Source organism: Vulpes lagopus, chromosome 2 (assembly GCF_018345385.1).
Source record: "Vulpes lagopus strain Blue_001 chromosome 2, ASM1834538v1, whole genome shotgun sequence".
In the NCBI taxonomy this organism is placed as follows: Eukaryota; Metazoa; Chordata; class Mammalia; order Carnivora; family Canidae; genus Vulpes; species Vulpes lagopus.
In genome coordinates, this window is record NC_054825.1 from 53305994 (window position 1) to 53333423 (window position 27430).

Genomic DNA, 27430 nt, shown 5'->3' on the forward strand with positions numbered 1-27430 from the left:
GTCAGCAGCAGGTTTGAAGCACATGGTGCAAGGGAGTGGGCCACACTGCCCTCAGCCAGTGCGTGGCTCCAGAGCAAAACGGCCCCACAGGAACGAAAAGGCAACCCAGTTCTAGAAAAGCTCCCAGGCAGAATGGGAGTGGGCCTGTCAGGGTGTTGGGGATGCTCTGTAGCTAACCTGTAGGTCCTGCGTGTCCCCAGCTATTAGGCAGAACCAGCTCCATGCCTCACTGCAGCCTCTGGAGGACAACTGAGGCTGGGAACCAGGTCCAGGGCCTGTGAGGGGCTCTCGGCGGTGGCTGGGCACATCAGTCAGCAGAGAATGTTCTGGAACAGGCTAAGCGGGAGCTCCTTGGAAGTAAAGTATGGTAGAGCGTGGGGGGTCTGCCTTCCTGCTGGGAAGCAGAACAGTGACTGGTGTTGATAAGCCCAGCCGTGAGTTTCCAATCATGACCATAGAGTTAGCCCTTCGGAATCTGTGCAGCCCAGCCACTGCCCTTCACTGAAGAGGAAACTGAAGCCTGGACAGGAAGTGACCAGTCCTATATCACACAACAGATTTGTGAAAATGTCTGATGAAAGCCCAGACTTCCCGACTCCTGGCACCGTGCTTGTTCCTTCAGTTTGGTGAACTGTGTCAACCTTTAGTGAAACGTATGGACATTTTACTTTGCCTCATTTTAAACAAGTTCTCGTCAGGCCTTTCCTGTGCCCTGCCTTGTACTTCACTCCTGGAAATGGATGACGTCGTGACACTTGTTCCTGTCCATCTTTTCACAGTAAAGGATACTGCTGCCCAGTGGGGACATCAGTCAACCTCCATGGGCTGTGAGCCAATCAATGAACTAGTATGTACCTGGCAGTGTTCTAGATGCTGGGGTTTGGAGAGTGAACAGGACAGACATGGTACCTGCCCTGTGCCCTGAAAGGGTCCACATTCTTCTGTAAGTCCTGGGAATCCAGGACTCCCACCTGCCCACACTGCTCCTCCTAGGCCTCTTCTCATCCAGGCTCCTATCAATCAAGCCCTGCTGACTGAGTCCCCTCAGCCCAGCTCTCTGGGGTTCTAATGGCACCCATTTGGTTTCCCAGATCCCTTGGGAACACAGGGCCAGGCAGAGAACAGAGGGGGGCCTTTGAGGGCCAGCAGCCAGAAGAAGCCAGGTGCCCATGCCACTCCCATACAGAGGCTCAGTCCCTGCGGCCTCTGTCCCGGCAGATGGCTGGTGCCCTCCAGGTGTGAAGATGAAGGGAGCAGCTGGCAATGGGAACCAAGTATTTAGGCTTGGCTCTGAAAAAGGATGTGCTGGCCAGCTGACACTTCAAGACTGAAAGACACCACAGTGTACTCTGAGGTGAATGGAATATTCCAGTGATAAAAGCTGTGCTCAGTTAAAGGGCAACTCTTCAAAGAGATCTAAGGGAGCCCTGCCCCGGAGTGTCTGCCTGTGTGTTTGCAGGATGCCGCATTAATATTTCACAAATGCACACATAAATATTTTAGAATACTGTGTTTTAATGTCAATCTCACCAGCCTTCCTGACTCCAGATCTTAGATTGCATTTGCCTTTTCCACTCACATATTTATTTGGTGAAAAGCTTATTTTGGAGGTGAACCACAAAATCTCTGTGAAAGAAAAGTCAAGCCCTATGCTCTACAGACACCAAAGTAGGTAAATGTGAAAACTAAACTGAGGACTGAGGTATTGCAAGGAATTTTATCTGGCGCCGGCTTGTAGAACTTTCTTTCCACCTGGTTCCCAGCAACATGCCATCCCAACATTGTTCTGTTCACTGTAGCTGGACCCCAAAGAATAATGCCTTCTTTGGTAGTCTGCTAAGAGGATCCCACTCTAAGCAAACCTTGATGGGCTTAAGGATGGGAGCAATTGCAGGGTAGTGAACCACGGGTAATTGACATTTCAAAAAGCAGAAACACAGTCAGTGACTTTGCACTCATAATTTCTCTCTTCCTGTTTTTCCAATTCTCCCACTAGTTCTCTTTTTCTCTGCCACTCCATCCATTCACAAGTCATAATATATAGCTGAAGTACCTGTTTTAGTAGTTGTCTTCACTTACTGAATAAAATTCATGTTCTCAGTTCTTAATCTAGGAAACAGTTGATGGTATTATCTAGGGGGGAAATAATTTGGTAAGGATTTTCCCCCCACGGTGGATCAGTGATCTCCACCCGTGAGCTAGAAGAAAGCCAAGGGGAAAAGAAAACAACAGAAGGTCACAGTAATTTTTAAAAACCTGTTCTGCAAGAGGAACACTTCATAGATAGGCTTTATACCCTCTTCATAACCTTATAAGGGGAATAAGAGTCTCATTGATACAGATGAGGAAGCTGAGACTTGACAAGAGTTAAGAAATTTGCATGCAATCACACAGCTTGAGCACTTGAGATTTAGATTCTGCCCGGTTTTGCCTACCGGCCAATCCACATTCTTCTCTACCATTCCTGGAGACAACAGCGTGGAGTGAAAAAAAAAGTATCCCAGAGAAGCACGTATCAGTATACTATGTTTATAAAGCTCAAAAACTATACCATGCATCATTTAGGAATACAGGCAAATATGATAAAACTACATGTTAAAAGCAAGGCAATGACCTCGCTCAAAATTCAAGGCCAAGCTTACCTCTGGATGGCTGAGGTGAGGAGGCACACAAAGCTGAGCGCTAGGCTGTTGGAGCCTTCTAGCCAACACTGAGTTCATGGTGGGCTCACGGGAGTTCGTCATTGTGCTTTCTTACTTATATATATTAGTTATCGACTCCTTTGCATCTATCAGATATTACATTACAATAATAAAGAAAGAGGAAGTGGGGTGAAAAAAGTAGATCCTAATGTTCATCAGGTCATCAGATGCCTGAGTGGACAGGACATGCGGCCGCATGGTGACTATCCCTGAATGTGCCTTGCCCGTTGAAACTCATTGACAGGCTTTTCTCTGTTCTTTTACTGGCACCTTGATCAGAGCTCATCCTGCTACCCTGTGAGAGTACCTGGGCTGGATTAATATTCCTATTTTAGTTTTTAGAGAGAGCAGGAGAGCACAAGTGAGGCAGGGAGGGACAGAGGGAGAAGGAGAGAGACTCCTAAGCAGGCTTCACTCCCAGCACAGAGCCTGACGTGGGGCTTGATCTCACGACCCTGAGACCATGACTTGAGCCAAAATAAAAAGTCAGATGCGTAACCAACTGAGCCACTCAGGTGCCCCATTAATACTACCATTTTAAAGAAAAGGGGCAGAAAATACCTCCTGCCCCTCCTAGCACCACCTCACCTCCCCCTTGAAGTTTGCCTAAGGACTCTCGCCTGAGGACATCTTCTGAGCCCAAGTAGACTGAGCTTGCCAGCTCTTGCTCTGGGTGTCTTCATATCCCTTTGAGTTTAGATGCAGAAGCCGGACAGGATTTGAAAAGCCGTCTGGGCCATTCCCCTGTTCTTGGGCAGGGCTGCACTTGGGTTTCTTCATCTCATTTTGAATTGAGAGAAGGTGATCCTATGCCTTTCATCAATTCCCTTTTCTGGTTCTTTTTTTTTTTTCCTTTTAAGATTTTATTTATTTATTCATGAGAGACACACACAGAGAGAGAGAGAGAGAGAGGCAGAGACACAGACAGAGGGAGAAGCAGGCTCCATGCAGGGAGCCCGATGTGGGACTCGATCCTGGGACTCCAGTATCACACCTGGACCGAAGGCAGGCGTTAAACCACTGAGCCACCCAGGGATCCCCCCTTTTCTGGTTCTTATCAGTCCTAATTATATCTCAGAGCCACACTCAGAGCCAGAAAGCCTGGGCAAAGTCCTGCCATTTTTCAGCTGTTGCATCTTAATCTTGCCATTCAGCTTTTGTGGACCTTGATTTTTTTTTTTTTTTTATTTTTTTAAGTAATCTCAGCACCCAATGTGGGGCTCGAACTCATGACCCCAGGATCAAGAGTCACATGCTCTACTGACTGAGCCAGCCAGGTGTCCCCAAACCTCAATTTTGTTATCTGTGAAATGGTGATAATAATTTCATTGTTACTTGTCATGTGTGCCTGATTGAGACCTCAGCTTAAATGACACTTCCTGTGACCCTCCCCTACTTCCAGAAGAGTTTAGGTCCCCCTTCTGTAACTTCTCATTCCACCTTCATGATACTGATTAATTTTAATTAAATATTGTATGCATTTATTACAGTTGCCATAATAAAGTACCACAGACTGGTGGGCTTTAAACAACTGTCTTTATTTTCTCACAATCCTAGAGGCTGGAAGTCTAAGGTCAAAGTGTCAGCGGGGTTGGTTTCTTCTGAGACCTCTCTCATTGGCCTTCTCCCTGCAGCTCTGTGTCCTAACCTCCTAACACCAGTCATATTGGATTAGGAACCCCCATATGACCTCATTTTACCTTAATTACCTCTTTAAAGGGGTGTTATACCTCCAAATAAGGCACAGTCAAAAATATTGGAGGTTAGGACTTTAACATAGGAATTTTGGGGGATGGGAGGGAGGCACAATTCAGCATATAACAAATACTTCAAGAATTACTTGAGGTTTTGATGTCTGTCTCCTGTGGTAGGACATACACTTCACAGGAGCAGGGCTGAATCTCTCCATTTCCTGTTTTCTGTATAGTGGAGGCTCAGTAAGTATTTATTGAAGGAATTAATGAAAGGGTTGTCTTTCCTTGGTTGACCCAAAATGGCAAGTGTAGCTGCAGGACCTTGGCAAGAAGCACCAGGCAATGGGCAGCCACCCTTTCCCGGTAGGGCCATCCCTCATGGACTCATCAGGTTCAGTGCACATTGGTCTTGCAGGCCTACCATGCAGGAGACTTTCATCTGGCCTTAAGGGATGGATAACCTTCTGGTAAGAGAGGAGGAAAAGAAGGTATGGGTTGGTGTTCTGATTTCTTGCCCTTATGCTTTTTCATGATTGGACTTTGGAAACTTACCAAATAAATGAAAGAGCAAAACTTCTTTTCCAGGTGCTGAATTAGTAGTGTGATGAATTACCCCTCTCTAGTCACTATGACCCTGTTTCTAGGTCAGAGACCCAGAGGCCCCTGCCAAAAAGCTGGTAGCCACCTGTTAGGGTTGGAAGAAGTGTTCAAGGTTAAGCATGGAGGACAGATCTGACTCTGACCGAGTTGTTTAGAAGAGTGTGTGTGTGTGTGTGTGTGTGTGTGTGTGTGTGTGTTTCTGGGTGTTCCCAGGTGTCTGTATGTGTGCATGTCTCTGTGTGGGTATATTTGGATGTGTGTGTGTACATATATCACTGGATGTGTCTGAATTTTCTACATGTGTCTGTCTTTGCTTCTGTGTGTATGTATCTGACTGTGTGACTAGGTGTGTCTGGGTGTATGCATCCATCTCTGTGTGGGTATATCTGGATGTCTGGGTGTTGTCCAAAAGGACTCATGGGGAAAGTGCCTCTGAGCCCAGGCTTTACAGCATCTGTTCTAATACTGTCAGACCTCTGAGGCTGGTCTAGTTGACATTCCAGGCGACAGGGTTGAGGACAGCCACATCTGCTGAGTCATAAGGATGTGGGCTGCATGTGTTCACAGTTGGGCATATCTCCTTTCACACACACAGGGAGGGGAGATTTCAGATGGGCTGGCTGACCCTGCATTCTTTCAGAAGGTCATGACCTCAACCAGCTCCAGAAAGGAGCGGAAATGAAAATGTTCATGAGACCTAGAGGTTGGCAGAAGGCAAGCTGAGACCTGGGTGTTCTCCACCTGGATCTCCTGGGTCATGGCTTTCTCAGGCCATTCCAATAACCAAGCTGCCAGCTTTGAAACTGACTGATGGACACTTCCTGGTGAGGGAGGAAGCCAAGGCAGGTCGTCTTGAATGTTACAAACAGCAGACCTCACCGAACTCTTAGAATCAGAGCTGCTCCTGGAACACCCCACCAAGCCATGAGTCTAGACTCCAGAAAATCCTTTTCTTCCCTCTTTAAACCAACTGATAAACAAACAAATAAACAAAAAGCACTGCAATGGTACACTTAGCCAAAATGCAATCAAGTGAGTCTTTCAAGCTTGTCTGATTCCAACAGTAAAATTCAGCCCCCCACCAACCAGGGATGGCAGGGGTAGGAAGCCTCGGTCACAGGCTCGTTGATTGGAATGGGTTTGATAGGATCTTTCCCAAGAGCAGATGGGAAAGGGCAAGAGGACATGTGGCCACTGGTATATACCTGGTAGGGCATCACAAGTGGGGAAAGGGTTTGAGCAGAGCATGGGATATACACATACATGTACTGAGCATTCTCATGTGCCTGGTGTGGTGCTAGGTGCTATGCCCAAGGATCCCAGGTGGGGACAAACCTAGAGATATTCAGCTTATCCTGAGATAAGCTGCTTCGCCTAGCCTGTGAAGCTGGAGGCACAGGTGTGAGTGAGGTGAGGGAAGTGGGTACAGGTGCATCAGGAAGGGTTAATCCTTCTGAGGAGGCCTAATCAGAGGAGGGAGCCCTCACCACCAGTCATATCTTATATTCAGTGAAGGCCGTGGACAAAAACTCATGCTTGCCTACCATCACTCTCCTCGGATAAGGTCCAGCCAGCCTAGGAGCCTTGGGGGGTAGGTTCTAGAATGTAGGGACAGCTTTCCTGGGGAGAGCAGGGCCTGAGAAGGAGGTTGGAGTGGTCAGTACCTGCCTAACCGGGGACTTCGGCAACTTTGTAGGTGCTCACCCAACCTCACTGAGGGTGCCCAGAGGTAACGGGGGGTCACACTCTCCTGGTAGGACCCTCAAGAACTGGTGTCCAGCTGTTCACTTTATTCCAAGTCCTTTCTCAGGTTGAGACCAAATTGGTTTTCCTGAAGATCCATTCATCGTTCTGGTTCTGTCTTCTGGGGTCACATGCATTTAACAAATATATGTAGAGAAAAGTCCACATCCTTAGGAAGTCCACAGACCAGTGACAAGGATGGCTGTTGCAGAGGGCAGGATGAAATAGGAGCTAAGCTGTGAGCAGAGGGGGAAGTCCTGAAGGATGGGAGCCCTGGGGGCATCTGGAGGGGGAAGCAGTATAGACAGGCTTTTTTTTTTTTTAAGATTTATTTATTTGTTTATTTGAGAGAGAGAGAGAGAGACAGAGACAGAGACAGAGAGCGGGGGAGGGGCAGAGGGAGAGGGGAAGGCGACTCCCCATTGAATGCAAAGTCCTACATGGGGCTCCATCTCCTGACCAAGAGATCATGACCTGAGCTGAAATCAAGAGTCAGAGGCTCAACAGACTGAGTCACACAGGCGCCCCACAGACAGGCTTCTTTAAGGGGATTTGTGTTTGTGGAGGGGCTGTGGGGCCCAGGCCAGGAACAGCTGGAGCAAAGACAGAGCCTCAAGGGCAGAGCAGCTGCTGAGCCCATGGAGGAGCCTGGCACCGTGAGGGCCTGGTGTTGGAGGGGAGCTGTGTAGGCCATGGAGACTGGGGCATAGAGGCCTTGAACCTGGACCTGGGCCTTTATTCAGTGAGCGATGGGGAGGTCCAGAGGTTTTGTGAGACTTTCTCAAAGCTGTGATTTACATCAGATCTTCTCTAAGTGTGGTCCCTGATCTGTAGCTTCAGCATCCCGGTGCAGGGAGGGGGTTCCTGTTAAAAACGCAGGTTCTCAGGCCCCACCCCAGACCTCCTGAATCACAAACTCTGGGAGGGTGGGACCAAATGATCTGCTTTAAGGGACCCTCCAGGTGATTCTGATGCAGCCTTTGGGAAAAAAAAAAAAAAAAAAAAAGAGGGCTGAGGGAGGGCTGCGGGCGAGGGGTCTGGAGAAGGGAGAGCAGTCAGGGCTCCTGGACTGACCAGCACTGGCAGGAAGCAGGCCTGGCCTGGCCATGAGGCAGGAAGCATTTGGGTTCCAGTGGCAGCTCCTCATCTTCTAGCTGCATGAACCTGGGCAAGACTTGCATTTCCTGGGCCTCAATTTCTGCATCTTTAAAAAGGAGTCCCAGCTGCAGGACGGTAGGAGATCTCACCCCAACCCTCTTGGGTTGCCCAGGACCTGAGGGGTTTCATGGGACATGGGACTTTGAGCGTTGAACCCAGGAATGTCCAGGGCAAACCAGGACAGTGAGTCACCCACCCCCTGTGCAGAGCCCAGAGAGAAACACTTCTCACAACGTGTATGGAGGGGATGGGTGGAGAGTGGGGTTCCTCAAGTGCCCAAGCCCATTCTCAAGTTGACAGTCCCTATTGCCACCTGTTTCTGGTGCCCAGTGGGGCTGGCTGGAGCCCTTCTCACAGGCCTCTGCCCTGCTCTGGCTCTGGAAACCAGCAGACAGGGAGATGAGGCCTGGGCCTAAGGCAAGGACGAAAGGTTGGCTCCCCATGGCCATGTCACTGGCCCAGTGCCTGGGTCACATGAAATACAATATGGCTGACGTCTCTCATACTCTGCTGATGCTGCTGGAGGCTGAAAATACCCAGTGCCCTGGCCTGGGCGCCTGGCTGACTCTTCTGGGCCAGGAGTGGGGGTGAGTGGCTGTGGTGTCTGTTTACCCTATTGCTGGTCTCACCTGGGTTCTTGCCACTTTAGCCAGGGCCTGGGGGCTGGTGTGGTGGTTTTACAGGCCTCCCACCTCTCTCCTACATGGGGAGTTTTTTTCACAGGGAACTGAGGTGTAAATACCAGATAGAAAAGTTACCTATGGGTATTTCAGTGAAGTGGGGTGGCTTCTTTCTGAAGACCCCATGGAACCTCTCCATGTGTTTTTGCTGAGGACTGGGGATGGATTAGGGTGATTTGTTTAGGCCTGAGACCCAGAGCCATAGAGCCTGTTTCCTCCAAACCTAATAGAGGGAACTGAAGTCACTGTGAAGAGAAAGGAGACAGATGTCAGGAGGGACCTAATATCTCCCTCATTCTCTTCCCCTTTCCTGCTGGGTGGTACTATTTGCCTCGTTCTGCTGCTGGGATGCCTTCCACTCCTTCAGGGTTGTCTCATGAGAAAACTCTCTGGGGTTCAAATGAGGTTCCTGACTCCCAGCCTGTACCCTTTCCTGCAGGGGAGTCAGGCCTCCAAAACCTGCAGGCCCTGCCCGTATCTACCCCTCTTCCCTGGAAGGAACCATCAAACCCAGGCAGGAAGTGCGAGTCTCAGGTATGCAAACGCTGGATTTGAGGTCAGGCCGGCGGCCTCCAGGTTTGAATCTCAGTTCTGGCACCTTCTTGGCCAGGTGACTTTCAGCAAGAAATCGAACCTCAGGTCTTCCCTCTCATAAATGGGGATGACAATATGTTCCTTGTGGGGCTGAAGTGAGGTTTATAAGAAATGAACTAATGTGTGTAAGATAATATCATAAGCGCCGTAAGTCCATTGCACTCAAGACGTGGTTCTTGCTGCTACAACAGTCTTTCTTGCTGATGTCATACAGAAAAAGAATAAGTACATAAATGAGGAAAGTGGACAGAAGGAAGAGGAGGACACTCCTTGTAGTATTTCTGCCCCTGGCAACTGCTCTGGTGACTGCAAAGCATGCAGTTGGCAGGTGTCTTAATGTGAATAAGCGGCCATACCTCTTACTCTTATTAAGAGGCCATGCCTCCTCCTTGGCTTCCCCACACTGTGGGCTGGGTGCGTGGTCCCCATTGCCTGCATGCAAGGCAGGGTTAGTTAGGTCTCACGGGCCAGCCGTGAGGCACATTCTGCTTTCCACACATCTGTGCCCCCTCCCCGCCAACCAGAGCCCCACACCCCCATCGTGACCACCAGCACGTGCAAAGCTGACTTACTGCCCAGCTGGCCCTCTTCCTACCTACCTGTGCCAGGAGCAGTTTGGGTAGAAAAAGCAATGACAACAATGGCTACGTGCCAGGTGACTTGCATATATTATCTTGAGTCTTTACAACCATCCCAAGGAAGAGCAATTGTCTATCTTACAGGTGAGAAATACCAAGGCTCAGATAGGTGGATGACCTTTTTAAGACCGTATAGCCAGGGAAGAATGAACAGGAGAGTCCAGGTTCAAATTCGGTTCTATGTGGCTCCAGAGCCCAAGTGCTTTGCAGCACACGATGGGGAGATGACTCAAGGTGCAAGTCAAGATCATCTACCTGGGACTGGGGCAAGCACCTCCTCTTGCTGGTCCTCAGTGTCCTCACCTGTGAATGAGGTGATGCCTAAGGTTAGGATTTTTTTTTTTTAAGATTTTATTTATTCATGAGAGACACACAGAGAGAGGCAGAGACGCAGGCAGAGGGAAAAGCAGGCCCCTGGCCAGAAGCCTGATGTGGGACTCAATCCCAGGACCCTGGGATCATGACCTGAGCCAAAGGCAGATGCTTAACCACTGAGCTACTCAGGTGCCCGTACTTAGGATTCTTTTCTAGTGGTATCCAACCTCTTGAAGGTCCTCTGCCACCACAGGTACAGGGAGCAACCAGGTCAGAATCGTGACACAGGTGACCTTGGGATTTCCCACTTTCCTCTGCTGAGGCTCTTCCCCTGGCTCTTCCCCACTGTCAGGTGGCCTGGAACCAGTGTTCCCCCCCATCTGTCCTGTTCTCTGAACGTTTCTGCCCATAGCCTCAAATAACATTTTTTCAGTCTAGTGTCTCATCTCCCTGAGTTCTGGCATCTTTGAGAAGTCCTGGGAGGGAAGCTAAAATACTAATCTGAATTAAAGGTTAAGGGGCTAGTGGGCTTTTGAGTTGGATGCTATCAGAAGCCTCTAGAAATAGTGTCTTAACCCAAAAGAGCAAGTGACCAACTGAATAATTTCATCAGGGCCTCTCTGGGTGTCTTCACCCTCCTGCACATTCACTGTGATTTTTGCTCTATTTGGCACTCTCCTCGGGCTATGTGCTCCCTGAGGGCAGGGTCTGGGTCTTGCCCCCTGGCCAGAGGAAGTGCTTAATGCAGCACCCAGGCCTCCTGGGAGAATGACTGGAACTGGATGAGACCTGCCTATGAGATCTGCAGCCACCTCCTGAGTTCACTCCCCTTATCAGCCAGGCCAGAATTTACTCCCTGGTAGATAAAGGTGGAAGGAGGGAGGGAGGGTGTTTAGCAAGACCAGAAGCATACAGATTTCTTTTTCTGCAGTCTTTCTGATCCTGAGTCCTCCTGCCAATGTGGCCACAGTAGCTCCCAGGAGCCAGGCTACCCTCTTTTGGGCAAGGGAGTGAATTTATGAAGAAGTAACAAAAGGGAAGAGAATGAACATTTATCAAATTCCTGCTGTGTGCGGGCATTTTTCTAGGTTTGTGTGCAGACTTTATCTGAGGTATACCTGTATCCATTTGGCAGATGAGAAAACTGAGGGCCTAGAGGGTTAAGCCGTATGAGATAGCAAGGCTAGTAGACGGTGGCATCAGGGTTTGAACTCAGGTCTAACTTTAAAGTGCATGTGCTGCGTGTTCTTGCAGGCTACCTCTGGGTGGCTCCTTGGGACACAGGGGTTGTAGGACGCTGGGAAGCTGTGCCTCATTCCAGTTAAGACCTAGACACAAAGCCCTAGGATCTGTGTGCCCGCTGGAGCCACTCACCCAGCCTGTGGGCACAATGCCATGTTGCCCTCCCTCTTCTGTATCGGCTGAGCGTTCTCATAGGTTTTTCAGAGAGATGCTTGGAATCTTGTCTAAGGCCACCAGGTGGCGTAGCATAAACCATGAGACCTCGACTCCTAGATCTAAAGGCTCTGTGGATCCTTAGGGATCTTCTCCAACAGGCCAGGATTCCGCTAATTGGATCCTGATTAACCCAAAACTACACGTCCAATCCCTGTGAGTCTGGTTTGATATTCTGAATTGGGTTCCAAGTATCTGCCACTATTTATACATTGCATTTTTAAATTGGCAAAGTAACATTCATATGGTTCAAAATTTTAAAGTATGGAAAGATAGAGAAAAATCTCCATTCACTCTCCAGCATGTTTTCACTATTATTAGTTACTTGTGAATCCTTTTAGAGATTATACATAGGTATACAATATTATATATGGTCATCTATATAAAAAGTCTTATATAGGAGCACATATATAATAATACATAAGGCTATTCTTCCCCTCCCCCCCTTTTTAAGATCTTATTTATTTATTCATGAGAGACACACAGAGAGAGGTAGAGACACAGGCAGAGAAGCAGGTTCCATGCAGGGAGCCCAATGTGGGACTCGATCCTGAGTCTCCAGGATCACCCCCTGAGCCGAAGGCAGACACCCAACCACTGAGCCACCCAGGTGTCTCTCTTTCCCCTTTTTTATACAAATGGTTGCATATATTTTTACTACATGCTTATTGTTTTATTCAATTTCAAAATATTCAACCACAAGTTTTATAAGAAGAAGAAGAAGGTATATTACAGTTCTCCATTAAATAAGACTAAGTTGCCATTTAAAGCAATAAAGTGACTGATCTGAGCCATATTTTATGTGGTCACGTACAAATATGAAATATATACATCAACAAAAGAATAGATTTTAATTATAGTAACAAAATAATATATTATTTTGCTATCTAGCAAAACATAGGTTATCATAAGTAAAAATATTAACAAGCAGTAGCTCTTGATTTGGTAGAAATAGGAATATCTCAGCCATGATTCCTATTATAAAAATTCATTTGATTTTTTTTATAAAAACCAATTTTTTATAAAAATTTTTATAAAAACCAATTTCAAATTGTGGTTTTAGGACTGGTCTGGGTCACTAGGTTTGTAATCCTTACTTATTTTGTCTCTCTTGAGGGATACTTGATTCCCACTCACACAAACTGTCAAAAAACTTTGGTCATTATGCTTCTTCTACTTAACTCTCAAGTGATCCCACTCATTTGATGTGATGGAAGCCAAAATAGTTTCCAAAATGCGTCAAAGCTTCTGATCGATGTGTCTGATTCTTTCCAGATGTCACTCAGTTTTGGGAAGGTTTGGTTCTCATGATCACCACTTTGGGAGCAGGGTCCTTAACCTCTTGTTATGCGATGATGCCAAGCAAATGGCTGTATATTTTTTGAGTACCCTCAGGATAGGGTGGTACACTCCTGGTCCCCAACCACAGTGATCTGTGGGATCTGCTTCCATGATGTGGTGGTCTGTTTCCCTCTTGGGGCAAGAGTGCTGTATATTAACATACACACCTTGCATTGTTTTTCACTTAACAATATAAAGATTTTTTTTTCATAAGAGTTCATTTAAAAAAAATCTTCCTTATTCTTTGTTACAGTTGTATGGTAGCCCACTGAATGAATGAAACATATTTTTATCAGCTTCCTAATGATGGATATTGAGGTGGTTTCTTTTGCTGTTACAAATAACGCTATCATGAAAAACCTTGTATGTATGTCCTTTTATATATGTGTGAATCTGAGGGTGAATTCCTACAAGTAGAATTGTTAGATCAAATGGTATTGCATTTTTAATTTTTACAAATATGCAAAATTACCCTTGATAAAGGTTATACCAATTTATACCTCTACTGGGAAAGTATGAGAGTGCTTGTGTCCATCAACTTCATCAATGTGATGTGTTATCAATATAAGGATTTTTGCTAATCTGTTAATGTTAAAAAATGATATCTCAGCATTTATTTTCTTATGAGACAACTTGTAGGATGTCTTCATATTTTAAACATCCATTTATGTTCTCTTTTCCATGTTTTGTCTGAGGAATCTGTCATTTATAAAATGCTCCTCACAACATTAGGCAGGATACAAAAACACACAGGCAGGATACAAAAAAAGGTTATATTTAACTACATTCAAATCATAAACTTCTATATAATAAACAATATACTGAAAAATTTTTTTTTAAGATTTTATTTATTCATGAGAGACACAGAGAGAAGGCAGAAACACAGGCAGAGGGAGAAGCAGGCTCCTCCCAGGGAGCCCGATGTAGGACTCGATCCCAGAAGTCCTGGGTCATGCCCTGAGCTGAAGGCAGATGCTCAGCCACCGCTGAGCCACCCAGGCATCCCTGAAAAAGTTTTTATTTTTATTTTGTTTCTGAAAAATGTTTTAAAAACCTAACAGGAAAAAATATTTGCAATATATATTCCCAGTATAACTTGCAGAACTTTCAAAAGAAGGGAAAAGGCCAGAATTCAGACTACCAACCCTCATCATCTTAATAGCTTGTGAGGAAAGTGTTCATACCACATGACTCCTCAAAAAAACCTACTGAGGTGGGTGCTGTCATTTCATAGATGAAGACTGTAAGCTCAGAGATTAAGTGACCTGCCCAAAGTCACACAGCTGGGGGAAGGAAATGAGATGTTGTATCTACTACACACAGCTCCCTGAACCATGTGGAGACCTGGGCTCCTGCTCCGGCTAGGCCACGGCTTCTAAGCAACTTTTGGGAGGTCTCTCCTCCTTCCACCTGTCTTCTTGTTTATAAAATAACTGAATTAAAAAAAAAAACCTGAATTTTTAAGATCCTTGTTAGCTCTAGACTCTGTATATGGTGGGGATGGTAGGGGAGGGTAGGAGTAAAGTGTGGGGTGGGATGTATGAGGCTGAGGAAGTATGCCCATGACAGGGTGGTGATAAGTATAAGTGTGTTCATGGTGTATGTATAGTAAGGGCAATTCTGCAGGCAGAGAGCCCCTTCCAGGGAGTTCATGGGCTCTTATCAGAAGGCGCTTATATCCAGAGCTGCCTCTGACCCATTCCCATCAGCAAACGAGGCCACCACCCACTTTTGTCTTCAGGGATCTCTTGTTATGCCTCTTCCCATTTTCCAGCAAGTTCTTCCTCAGGCTCTACCTTCCTGAGTTTGAAGGAGAGGAAAAGCATTAAGCTCACTCCTTGAGAAGTGCAATCTAAGAGGCTCTATAAGGAGAGAACAATGTTTAACCCTAAAGACAGACAACAAAAGGCAACAGCTGCAGATGAGGCCGATATTCTTATGGATACCCAAGTAGGGACTCCCATCCCATAGATACTAATCCAGGAGGCCTGCCCTGTAGCCAGTCACCTTTCTACCCCGTCAGCCCTGGGGACAATCCGGTTAATTAACCTTAGGACAGACTTGAGGGCAGTGAACTATGGTGGGAGCTGTGAGATCTAGCCACACAGCCTGCTGCACAGATGACCCAGGGCCAGCTGGGGCAGGGGTGGGACTGGAGGGAATGTCAACCCTACCTCCACTCTCCCCATGTGGCTCTGTAACAGGGGCCTAGTTTGCCCCTCGTGAGTATATACTTTCATACTTTATGAAAATTCTCTTCAAGAAAGAGAGGAAGAAAGGAAGGAAGGGGGAAAAGCAGTAGATAAATTTTGGAAGTTAAAATCTAAAACAAAATATGATAAAATAAAGATGATATCTATAAATACAACATTCCAGAGTTTCAAGCAGGCTTAAAAGCAGGTTGTTGGCATTTGTCGTGGGTTCTGTGCCTGTATGTGTTTGCCTGGGGCTCCCTGGAGGGTCTGCATCTCCTGGGGCATCATGCAGACAAGGATTGGGTCCAAGGAAGGCTTGTGGGGACCTTTCCCAGGCCCTGTGGTTTTCTGGGTGACAAGAGCTGACCCTGGAACAGGACCTGGCCCTAGGTCTGCCTGGAGATCTTATTTCCCCCACCCCCACGCCCTCCCATGCTCACACCAACCTCAAAGCAGAATGCCCCAGGCTTGGCCCAAGTCTCACAGAAGAGCAGCTGAGGGCAGCTTTCCCAGGCTTCCTGCCCAGGGCCTGGCCCTCGGAGGAGGTGCTGACAGAAGGTCAGTGAAGCCTGGCCCAGAGGGGAGGAAATCCTCCAAAGGAAGGAAGTGGAGCAGGGGTCAGAAAGAGAGAGGGAAACAGGAATGCATCCTTTGGGAAACCAAGCAGCCCGGGTGAGCTCGCCTTACCACTGAATAAAGACTTGTTTTTCTCAGCATGGGGTCGGGGCCCAGAAAATTCACCAGCAATCCTGGACCCCCGCCTTCTTGGGACACTTGAATCCTGTGAGGGTAAGAAGAAAAATAAGGCTCTGTCTGCTTTTGCCTCCTGGAGGCCCTGGGACAGCCTGTGTCAAGGAGAGGTTCAGAAAAGTGAGACAGAGGCAGGGAGAGATGGGGGAGGCACCTTAAAAGTGAGGGTAACATAGTGTAAGATCCCATTTACATAAAGTAGAGAACAGTCAGCCCTCATCTGTGGGGTCGGATCAAGAGTCATGCTTTGAGAGGTGCTGGTGGTGACTAGCAGGGACACGAGGGGACTACAGGGAGCTCAACTGGGTACACAGGTGTGTTCTGAAAGTTAATTGAGCCATACTGAAGGATTGCCCAATGACCCTCCCCAAAACGTGCACTTTGGCACGTGGATTATTTTGAGCTGAAGACAATCAAGGCCCAGAAGACTCAGGAAGAGCTTTTTGCTTGCACCTTCTCTGCCTGTAAGAATTCAGAGGGGCGGCCTGGGCTAGGAAGAGAGCTCCCACCTGGAGAGCAGAGGCTTGGTGAGGTGTGGCCTGTGAGCTCAAATTCCTGTCTGTGTTCCATCATCTCCAGCGGCATGACACACATTTCTTTACCACTTGATACGTGTGTCTCTAGCTCATTGATTTTAATTGCTATATAGTACTCCATTACCTGAACCTACCCACAGCCAGTCTTTTTTCCGTTGAGGGAGATTTTTTTTTTTAAGATTTTATTTATTTATGAGAGACACAGAGAGACAGGCAGAGACACAGGCAGAGGGAGAAGCAGGCTCTAATGCAGGGAGCCCAACGTGGGACTTGATCCTGGGACTCCAGGATCACACCCCGGGCTGAAGGTGGTGCTAAACTGCTGAGCCACCCAGGGATCCCCTGATTTTTGTATTTTACAAATGTTATCGCACTGAACATTTGGTTTCAAGTCTCCCTGTGCCCATCGGAGAAAGTTTCTCATGTGTATACACTCAGAAGTGCGATCCACAGGCCCGAGGGTGTGAACATCTTCAACTTACTAGATATTTCTCAATTGCTCTCCCAGACAATTCAATCAATTTAAGCTCCCATCAGGCAGTGTTGAACATGATACGAACACCCTCGGGAAAAGCTGTGCAATCAGGAAACGTAAATCACTTTCCTTGGGTCCTGCCAGTTGGGAGCTGAGCAATTTTATTTGACGCTGAACTACTTGACTGCAGTTGCATCTCACAGGACCACGTTGTGAGCAACATAACAGGGACCCTGCCACTGGTGCTCATCCTACCGTCTCCCTATCACACCCTGAGCCAAATAGCAGCTTAGTAGTTTTTTGTGCTCATTTCCATTTGAGTTCAACAAACATTGTTGAGCACCTGCTGTGTGCTGGCTCACTCAATGCCAAATAAGACCCAGGTCTGGGCCTCAAGGGGATTACAGGCTAGTGGGGAGAGGGACCCAAGGATGCAAACCGCTGGCCAGACTGTCCACATGAAATTGTCCATGACTTACAAACAAGGCTCTGTGGTGTGTCATAGCAAAGTAAGCTTTTGTTTTATTTATTTTTTTAGGATTTTACTTATTTGAGAGAGAGAGAGAGAGAGAGAGCATGGGTGCCAGAGAGAGCAAGCATGAGTGGGGAGGAGCAGAGGGAGAGGGAGAAGCAGGCTCCCTGCTAAGCAGGGAGCCCAATGCCAGGCTCCATCCCAGGATCCTGAGCCAAAGGTAGTCACTTAACTGACTGAGCCACCCAGGCACCCCATAAGTCTTTACTTTAAATGATGATTTTTGTTTTGATTCTATCATTGAGTCTTTTTGAAAAGAGAGAAAATTGGCCATCTTAACACCAAGAGACAAGAGCTTTATTTTCTGTTCATGCTCGGGTGACTTGTTTTGAATGGGGAATGTGGTCAGGAGGTGACTCATGAAGTAAGTGTGAGGAAGAGGAAGGTACAGCAGGAGCCATTCGGAGTCTTCATTGCCTAAGGTCTGCCACCCTTAAGACGACAGCCCCTCCCTTCCTGGAGTGGAAATTACAGCATATGGGGAGTGGAGACACCTATGTTGAAGTCCTGGTTCATCAAGTCAAGCCAGTCCTGCCACCTCTGGGGGCCTCAGTTTCTCCATCTTTAGAATGATGACTTCAAGGTTTTTTCTGGGTTTTCCACTTGGACAGTCTGGCCAGCAGCTGGCACACTGGATTTATTTGTTCAAAGACTATCTTGTGTTGTTTCTTTAATAACAAATGAAGGCAAGCAAAGCCAAATCCCTGTCCCTCTCAGACAACAGCTCCTATGCTCCCCACCTTCCTGTCCCTACCAGCTCTGGGGTAGCCCTCCGCCATGGGAAGTGCCACGCTGGAGCTGTGTTCCACAGTCCTGGTCCTGAAACTAGAGGTCTGTCTGCTTCCAAGAACCCACAGAAAATGCCAGGCAAGTGCTGAATGAGCCTGGCATGCAATCTATGCCCAGCAATGGTTATTATGATCGCCCTGCCAATGCTCCCGGCCCCAGTAGGAAATTCCCCACATGCCAGGCTGCCTTCTGAGGCCTAGGGACTGTGACCACTACTGCCCTCTGCCTTTTCCTCACTCCCAGGGACCTCATTGGCCCCCCAAAAGGGTCTGTAGTAGCCTCAGAGGGGACTACGGTACCCAAGGGGTAAAGCTGGGGCAAAACCCCTGGGATTCTAGATCCCTGGCTGTCCCCGGGGGGTAAGCAAGGCCTGTCCCCTCGGCCCTGCCCTACACTGCCCTCTCCTCACCTGACTTTGTGAAGACAATTCTGCTGATGTCAACGTTCATGTCAGATCCAGGTATTCAGAGCACGTCCACCCACAGGCCACAGTCCAGGCCAGTCCCAGATAACCCACTTGGAGCCCTGCTCCAGGCTCCAGCTTCATTCTCAGCCAGGTCGGTCACTCAGAGCCTCTCCATGCACTGGAGCTACTCTCTGACTTTGTCCTGGAACAGCTATGAGTGGGCGGCCCTCCCCCACCTGAGGCCCTGTGAAGAGGGCAGCCACATTGGCAGACACAATGCCTAAGCACATCTTCACTCAGGTGTCTCCATGCTTGGTCTCGACAACCTGGGACTTGTTACTTCCCCACTTTTGGGATGGAGAAAGAGGGGGGTGGGGTATTAGCCCCAGTTCACTCAGCAAGTAGAAGAACACAGGTTTGCATCTGCATTCTGAGTCTCCCAGATAGGGACCTATTTACCATAAGACCTTGGGGCTTAAACTCTCTCTTCAGCTTTTGGGAAAATGCATTGAACCCATTTGCACTACAATGAAAATGGCCGAAATAGGTCACTAGTATCCTCTCTCCCAGAGGGCTCCAAGATATGGGCCCAAGTGTGACCCCCTCAATCATGTGGTGGGGGAATGGCCCTGGGTCACAGAAAGTTGATTGAACTATTTCTCTTGGGAATTTCCCCTCAAGCTAAGGCATTTCCCTCTAGGTGTCACCGGAAAGTTCCCAAGAACCTTCCTCCCTACCCTCTCTGCCTGGTTGGCCCCAAGCCAGACAAGAGGTCAAGACAAGGATGTGGTGGCTCTGGGGCTTGTCCTGCCCTTCCTATTCCCAGTTGGCCTGGAGGCTTTGCACAGATTCCAGATCCTTCCACATACGGGAGGGGCAGCTGATAAGGGTAGGGATAGGGGATGGGGAGACCTTTTGCCCACCTCATGGTGAGGAGCATGACTTAAAGGTATCTGATTCCGTATGCCTGGGTGGCTCAGCAGTTGACTGTCTGCCTTTGGCTCATGTCATGATCCTGGGGTCCTGAGATTGAGTCCTGCATCAGGCTACCTGCAGGAAGCCTGCTTCTCCCTCTGCCTCTCTCTGTTCTCTCATGAGTGGATAGATAAAATCTTTAAAAATAATAATAATAAAGGTATCTGATTCCCAGGGTTGGCCTGTTATCAGTTGAGTGTCCTGGGAATGGCAGCCAAGAGTCCCGCAAAAACACTGTGGAGCTCCCAGGGGCCGCTGCAATGTCCTTCTTGAGGTCTCTAGGCTTGAGGAGAGAGAGGGTGTTCAGGCTATGAATTCCAATGGACTGGATTTGAATCCTGGCTCTGGCACTTCACACTGAGTGCTTTGGGGGACGTGACTTAAACATTCTGAGCCTTGACTTACTCATAAAATGGGGACCTATCTTAGCAATGGGCTGCTGTGATGACTGAAGAGGCAATGAATTGAAAGAGTCTAGCAACTTAGGTGGCAACTGGCAGTGGCTGCCCAGGGTACTGGTGTGGACAGGCAGTAAGAGTGCTGGGGTCCACCAGCAACGTCTGCACCAGTGTGACCTGCTAGCCATCTCCAGCCTGGTGTGCGGGGAGCATGTTAAATAACTAGGAACTCCCTTTCCCCCTCTGGGAAGTCACCTTCCCTCACTTGTCACTCCATGTGCCTGGATGTCACCTGTCCTTTTCTGCCCCCCTTTCCCTCTTCACCCACAGCCACAAACCCACGAGCCTCTCAGGGTCTGAGGTTATCATCCCAAAGGAGCCTGGATTCCTAATTGCAGAAATCTCCCTTCCTCCTGTTTTTGCCTCGGGAGGCAACCAGTAAGAGCCTCGGATGGCTGACAGAATTCACTTCAGACTGGGGAATGTGTCTAGATGTACAATTTTGAACAAAGTTTATATTTAGCAAATGACTCCCAGTCTACATGTTGAAATATAAACAGTGGCGTTATATACATATGCATACGGAACTTCATTTCCTTTTTATACATTAATGTGTTCCCAGGGAACATGCATTATATTTCTAATGAGAACAAAGTCATGGTGAGCAATACATTTTCCCATGTATAATTGTTATCTATGTTGCTTTTTCTTTAAAGTACTGAAATCTATATTGGCAGGTGAACCAAGGTAGAGATTGAGGCACTCGAATGTCTTACAACTTCTCCTTAACTCATTTTGATCCTGAGAATTCTGAAGTACCTTTGAAGACCCCCTGAGATTCCAATTCTGTTTCTCACCCCTCAACTCAACACCATGTATCCGGCTTGCTGAACACCCTGTATCCGGCTCTGTGCCAGGAGCTGAGGGATTCTGCTAAAGATGGGGTGATCTCCATCCCCAGGTGGCTGGGCAAACAAAGGAATGTCTTTTGGTGGCTGGCATTTAGAGATGAAAGAATTATATGCAGGAGGGAAAGAGGTAGAAGGTGGCTTCTCACCTGGGCAGTGGGTCACAACAGCTGCAACTTGAGTGTCCCAGTGCTCTCTCAAGCTTTGCTAAGGTGTGGGGGCCCCAGGTATGCTGTGGAGCTCTCTGATGAGGACCCCTCTTCCCTGCTTATCAATCGGAGCAGAGCTGTCAAGATCTGGGTTCCTGGGGCAGGTGTTCTGGGGAGCAGCCACTAGGCCAGTTTCCTGTTGGCATTTCCTGGGGCCTGGTGAGAGTGCTGACTCCAGAGAGCCCACTCCTGCTGGTGGAGGGCTGCCTTCTAGCATAGACGAAGAGTGAATCTGTTGTCCTCAGGCCTCTGAGAGAGGTGGCTTGATGACCTGAATCCTTAAGGGAGGGAGGTTGTGCCTGGCAGGTCCCCAGGAGGCTCACTCCCTAGCTGTCCTCACTGCCTGGGTTAGAGCCCCAGCTGCTCCCTGCTATCAAGGAGTTGAGAGAAGCAGAGCCAGGGTGTGGAATTCAGAGACCTGGGCTCTAGTCCTGGCCCTGCCATTAATTCTCTGGGGACATTTGGTGATACTTGTTGCCTAGGAGGTGCCAGACACTATGTGAGATACCTTACATTTTTAGAAACGTGTTTTCTCTCTTTTACAGGTGAGGGCACCAAGTCTTGGAGAGGCTCTGTAAACTGCACAAAGTCACACAAGTAGAATTGCAATCCCATTGTCTCTGGCTCCAGGGCTAGTGCTATCTTTCCCCTGCAGGACAGGTCTCTGCTCTCCCATCTCTTCTTTCTCCTTTAAAGAGGTTGGACTTAACTTGATGAAAGGAGGCAGGAAGGAAGCCCTTTAGCTAAACAAGCCACTTAAGGGCTTACTGTTAGTCCCTTCAGAGCCACTGGGCCTGGAGGGGAGAGGCTGTCCCCACCGTTGTTTGGGTGTGCACCAGGGTTTCTGTTTTCTCAGGAGTTGGGCCCAGAGTGGTCCCACCCACCTACATTGGCCCCAGTCTACCCAGTGGGCTGATTTCATTCCTCCTTTTCTTTCCTTCCTTCTCTTTCACCAGCTAGGGTCAGAAAATCAACTTAGGAAGGAAAATACAAATAAAGGGCTTTATCCAATTAGAGCCCTGATCACAGGAAAAGCTGTGACTGGAACTTTCTGCAAACTTTTGAGGATTCTGTAGGCTCTACTGTTCTCTACCTGAAGTTCCCCAAATCCAGGCTCTTTCTTTTTCTGTCACCCTTGGGAGAGTGAAGGCCAGCACGCCTCATCTTCTCTGCCCCTCAGGGTTCTGGGAATCGACTTCCATGGTTCCAGAGCCCTGTCCCACTCCTCACTGTACCACCCTCACAGCAGCCCTGCTTTGTTGCAGCAGAAGAAAGGGGTCAATGGGCACATGGTTCCATGATCATTTGAGAGATGAGAAAACTGAGGCCATACAACTAGGAGGCAGGTCTCCCATCTCTGAGTGCTGGTCCTTTGCTTAGGTGAGTGACTGTGGTTCCTGACCTGGTCGCTCTGGGCTCCTCCTCCCATCCTTTATGGAGTTTTCTAGTTGATGCTGTCCATAATCTGGAATGCACCCTGTCTCCCTGGGTTTCCCAGGTTTGTGCCAGCAGCTCCTAGGCTGGCTCTTCTACAGGAATTGGAGCTACCCTCCACTCCATTCCTGCTGGCTAGAACACCCAAGAGCTTTGTTTCTCCCCCACATGAAATTGGAAACCTATTGGCCTGCCAAAGGCTCCATCAAAAAATACGTCCCAGCCACTTGCCCTTGTCTCCTTCCACCCCAGGGAGGAAACAACAATCCCCCAGGACACATGCGTTGTCACAGCCCTTGGGATTGTGTGAGTCGGGGAACCAAACACTCATGTTCTCCTTCCAGATAAGATAAAGTTTCATTTTGTTCTTGTTGGGGAAAGAACTGACCTTGCCAGCTGCCAAGAATGTTAATTAGGCCCCAAGAGGCAACCTGCCTGGTGGAAAGACACTGAATTGAAAGTCACATAGAGCTCTGATGATTCCCAGAGGTGTGACTTAGGGCAACTCAGGTTGCCTTTCTGAGCCTGCCTTGCAGGGGGTTGTGAAGACAGTGGGACAACACTACAATGTTTATAGCTTTTGGAAAGATGCTTGGTATGAGAAAACAGGTTACAAAAAGTTGTGTACAATAGATCCTCATTAATGTGGAATATAGACAAATAGCTGATAGCCATATACCATAATGTTAATAGTGTTTATTCTGGATGATAGACTCATAGATATCTTATATTTCTTCCTTTTTACTTATCTATGTTTTCTCGTTTTTTTCTATGGTGAGCATGTATTGTATATTTCTCAGCTATTTCCACAGTAATGCTGCAGGACAAGCCAGCCCCCAAACCAGTGGCTTATATCACAAGGATTTATTCTTATGCTCATGGTCTGCAGATCAACTCCAATTTGACTGATGGGGCATGGCCTTGACAGAGCACTGCTCTGTATCAGGTGGTGAGTCGACTGGGCCCAGCTCCTTACAGCAGGTTTGGGTTCAGGTCTGTTCCATGGGTCTTCATTTTGGGACTCTGGCTGAAGAGACAGCAGCTATCGAGGACTTGCTTCTCTTTCTAGGTCTAAAGAGCCCAAGACACAAGCCAAAGTGTTTAAGTACATAGAAAGCCTCTGTTTACATCATTTCAATAATGTGTCATTGGCTAAAGCAAGTCACATGTTAGCCAAGCCCAACATGAATGGAGCAGGAAAGTAAATGCCACCATAATAAGAATAGGAAGGAAGTGAATATATGCTGAATAATAATCTAAATTTATTAGTTATGATTTGCATAACAAAATGAGCATGATGTACTTCATGAGATGCATTCATGTTGTCCACTAGAGAGAATCCTATAAGGCTCCCCAAGAATAAGATAGAGAGCCATTATATAATCTTGTTAGAGGATAGAACAAATGTTCAGGGGATAAGCTGACCCTCTCTTCCTTCATCCTTCCTTCCTTCATGTCCCTTTAAGTCAACCAGACACTACCATTCATGGCACCTGCAGTCCCGTAAAAGGAGGTGGAAAACATAGGCTTATGGGCAATTATGGCCAAAGGCCAGACAGTTGCTAGTTCCTATTCAGATCTGTCTGAATCTACTTCCTGGTGATTTCCTCTCTTTTGGGTTCCCTCAGTTCATTTAGTCATTCACTCAAGATCGGTTTATTGAGCACCTACTATGTGATGACACTATTGTAGCCATGGGTGAGATTATGTTGGTGAACAAGGTAAGTGTCAATGAGCAAGAAAATCTCTCTAGGGTATACATTCTAGTGGGAAGATGAAGTGGGTGCTGGGTGTGGTGGGAAATGGTAATGATGCCGATAATGCCAAGTAGTGTGGATGCTAAGAATTAAATAAAATAGGGTAGTTAGTGTACCTGAGATTGATAGGGCATGGCAGGGCTACTTTGGTAGACCCCTGAGCAAGTGTTGAGAGTTATTGGAGATGCCTCTTGGAACCTGGTATTTGTATCTGGGCTCTCCAGACTTGACTCTGAGTCCCACTCAGGAACTTGGCTTGATTTTTCTTACCAGCTCACTCCCTACTTTGGCCTGTTTTAGGGAGCTCTCCTTTCCTAGTGTCTTTCAGAACCCAATCCAGCTTCCCAGTGGCTGGCTAGCACCAATCAGCTTAGATCTCATCAAAGAAGAGACCCAGGGCACCTTGCTGAGTATTGATCTCAGGGTCAGTGGGTTCAAGCCTCACTGGGCATAGAGCTTATTTAAAAAGAGAGAGAGAGAGAGAGAGAGAGAGAGAGAGAGAGAGAGAGAGAGAGAGAGAGAGAGAGAAGAGAAGAGAAGAGAAGAGAAGAGGAAGGAAAAGAGAAGAAAAGAAAAAGAAAAGAAAAGAAAGAAAGAAGGGCGCCTGTGTGGCTCAGTCAGTTAACCATCTGCCGTAGGCTCAGGTCTTGATCCCAGGGTCCTGGGATTGAGCCCTGCATTGGGCTCCCTGCTCAGCAGGGAGTCATCTTCTTCCTCTCCCTTTGCTCTCCCCACCCCATTCGGCTTTCTCACTTTCTCTCAAATAAATAAATAAAATCTTTTTAAAAAGAGAGAGAGAGGGATCCCTGGGTGGCGCAGCGGTTTAGTGCCTGCCTTTGGCCCAGGGCGCGATCCTGCAGACCCAGGATCGAGTCCCACGTCGGGCTCCCGATGCATGGAGCCTGCTTCTCCCTCTGCCTGTGTCTCCGCCTCTCTCTCTCTCTCTGTGACTATCATAAATAAATAAAAATTAAAAAAAAAAAGAGAGAGATCCTAAAAAATCTATTAAGCCAACCATTTATCAAACTCCTATTGTGTACCAAACTAGCAGGCATTTTTTTGTGCACCTTCTATAAACTAAACCAATAGATGTTTATTAAGCATTTATTGGTTACCAAATCAACAGTTATTTATTGAGTGCTTACTGTGTATGCAAGCCAATGAGTATTTATATTTGGCCCCCAACTTACAATTTTCAACTTAGGATTTTTCTATTTTATGATGGTACAAAAGTGTAACACACATTCAATAGAAACTATACTTCAAATTATAAACTTTGATCTTTTCCTCGGCTATCTGCATACAATTCTCTATCATGATGCTGGGTAGTGGAGGCGAACTGCAGCTCTCAAGTAGCCACGTGATCACGATGGTAAACAACTGATACACTTACAATCATTCTGTTTTTCATTTTCAGCACAGTATTCAGTAAGTTATATGACATATCCAACATTTTATTTTATTTTATTTTTCTAAAGATTTTATTTATTTATTCATGATAGTCACACAGGAGAGAGACAGAGAGGCAGAGACACAGGCAGAGGGAGAAGCAGGCTCCATGCAGGGAGCCCAACGTGGGATTCGGTCCCAGGTCTCCAGGGTTGCGCCCCGGGCCAAAGGCAGGCGCCAAACCGCTGCGCCACCCAGGGATCCCTCCAACATTTTATTTTAAGATAGGCTGTTGTGTTAGTTGATTTTGCCCGACTGTGGGCTACTGTGAGTGTTCTGAGCACGTTTAGGGTAGTCTAGGTTAGGATCATGTTCAGTAAGTTAGGTGTATTAAATACACTTTTGACTTAACAATATTTTCAACTTATAAAAATGGGTTCATTGGGTGTAACTCTACCATAAGTCAAAGAAGATCTATATTTACTGTGTGTCTGGAATTGAGGAGAACATAAAAGTCCTAGCTTTTTCTAAGAACTCACAACTGAGTCTTGGAGCCAAATGTTACATGACCATGGCTATAAAAGGCAGAGCTTAGACAAGAAAGGCTATGTTGGACAGAATAGCCTCTAAGCCCTTTGAGGCTCTAGAGATGAATGTGGAAAGAGGTGGCCACAGGAGTCTTCAGGAAGGAGGTGAAACCTGGGCTGGGCTTTAAAAGATAGATAGGACTTAGATAGAAGACTAGGGACTGAGGGAGCGTGGCTGGCCTGGGGCAAATGTGTTTTAGAACCCTAGGATATAATTCTGAGCATTCGTTATTTGAGTCTGGTGTCCTCTCCTCTCTGGTTTTCCAGCATTCTTGTGACAGCTAGTTCTTCCATGACCCTGAGTGTCCTAGGCCACAGCTGATTCCTTGGCAGTCTATAATGATTTGCCTGGGTGATCAAGGCCTGATGTCATCTGGCTAATGTCACAATAGGCAGCCCTGGGAAAAGATGTTTCTGATACTTTCAGTAGATAAGGGCAGAGAACCTATAAATATTGCCTCGAGCATATCCAAGTACAGCGTATTTCTAGTCTAGGTGTCCTCCCACCTCCTACCACAGAAGTCCTTAAAAAATAATTTTGTGGGGATCCCTGGGTGGCTCAGCGGTTTAGCGCCTGCCTTCAGCCCACAGTGTAATCCTGAAGTCCTGGGATCAAGTCCCACATCAGGCTCCCTGCATGGAGCCTGCTTCTCTCCATGTATCTCTCCTGAATGGATAGGTAAAATCTTTAAAAATATAATAATAATTTTGTGGGGGCACCCAGATGGCTCAGTCATTTAAGTGTCTGCCTTCAGCCTAGGTCATGATCCCGGAGTCCTGGGATCAAGCCTGCATCGGGCTTCCTGCTCAGTGGAGAATCTGTTTCTCCTTCTCCCTCTGCCCTTCCCTCCACTCATGCTTTCTGTCTCTCTTTCTCTCTCTCAAATAAATAAAATCCTTAAAAAAAAAACAAAAAAATTAATTATGTTCATTTCCTCTGTCTGGAGCCTTGAGATAGCAACCAGGCTGTTTAGAATTTATTAGATTTGAGGGATGGGCTCAGTGGTCTCTTACTATATTTCTGGAAGCAGGAAGAATGGCATATTATTATTTTATTACTCTGGTGGCTAATAATATAGTCTACTTTCCTGGAATCAGTCATGAGAATTGTCTCACCTCAGATGCCTGGGTGGCTCAGCAGTTGAGTGTCCGCCTTTGGCTCAGGGCATG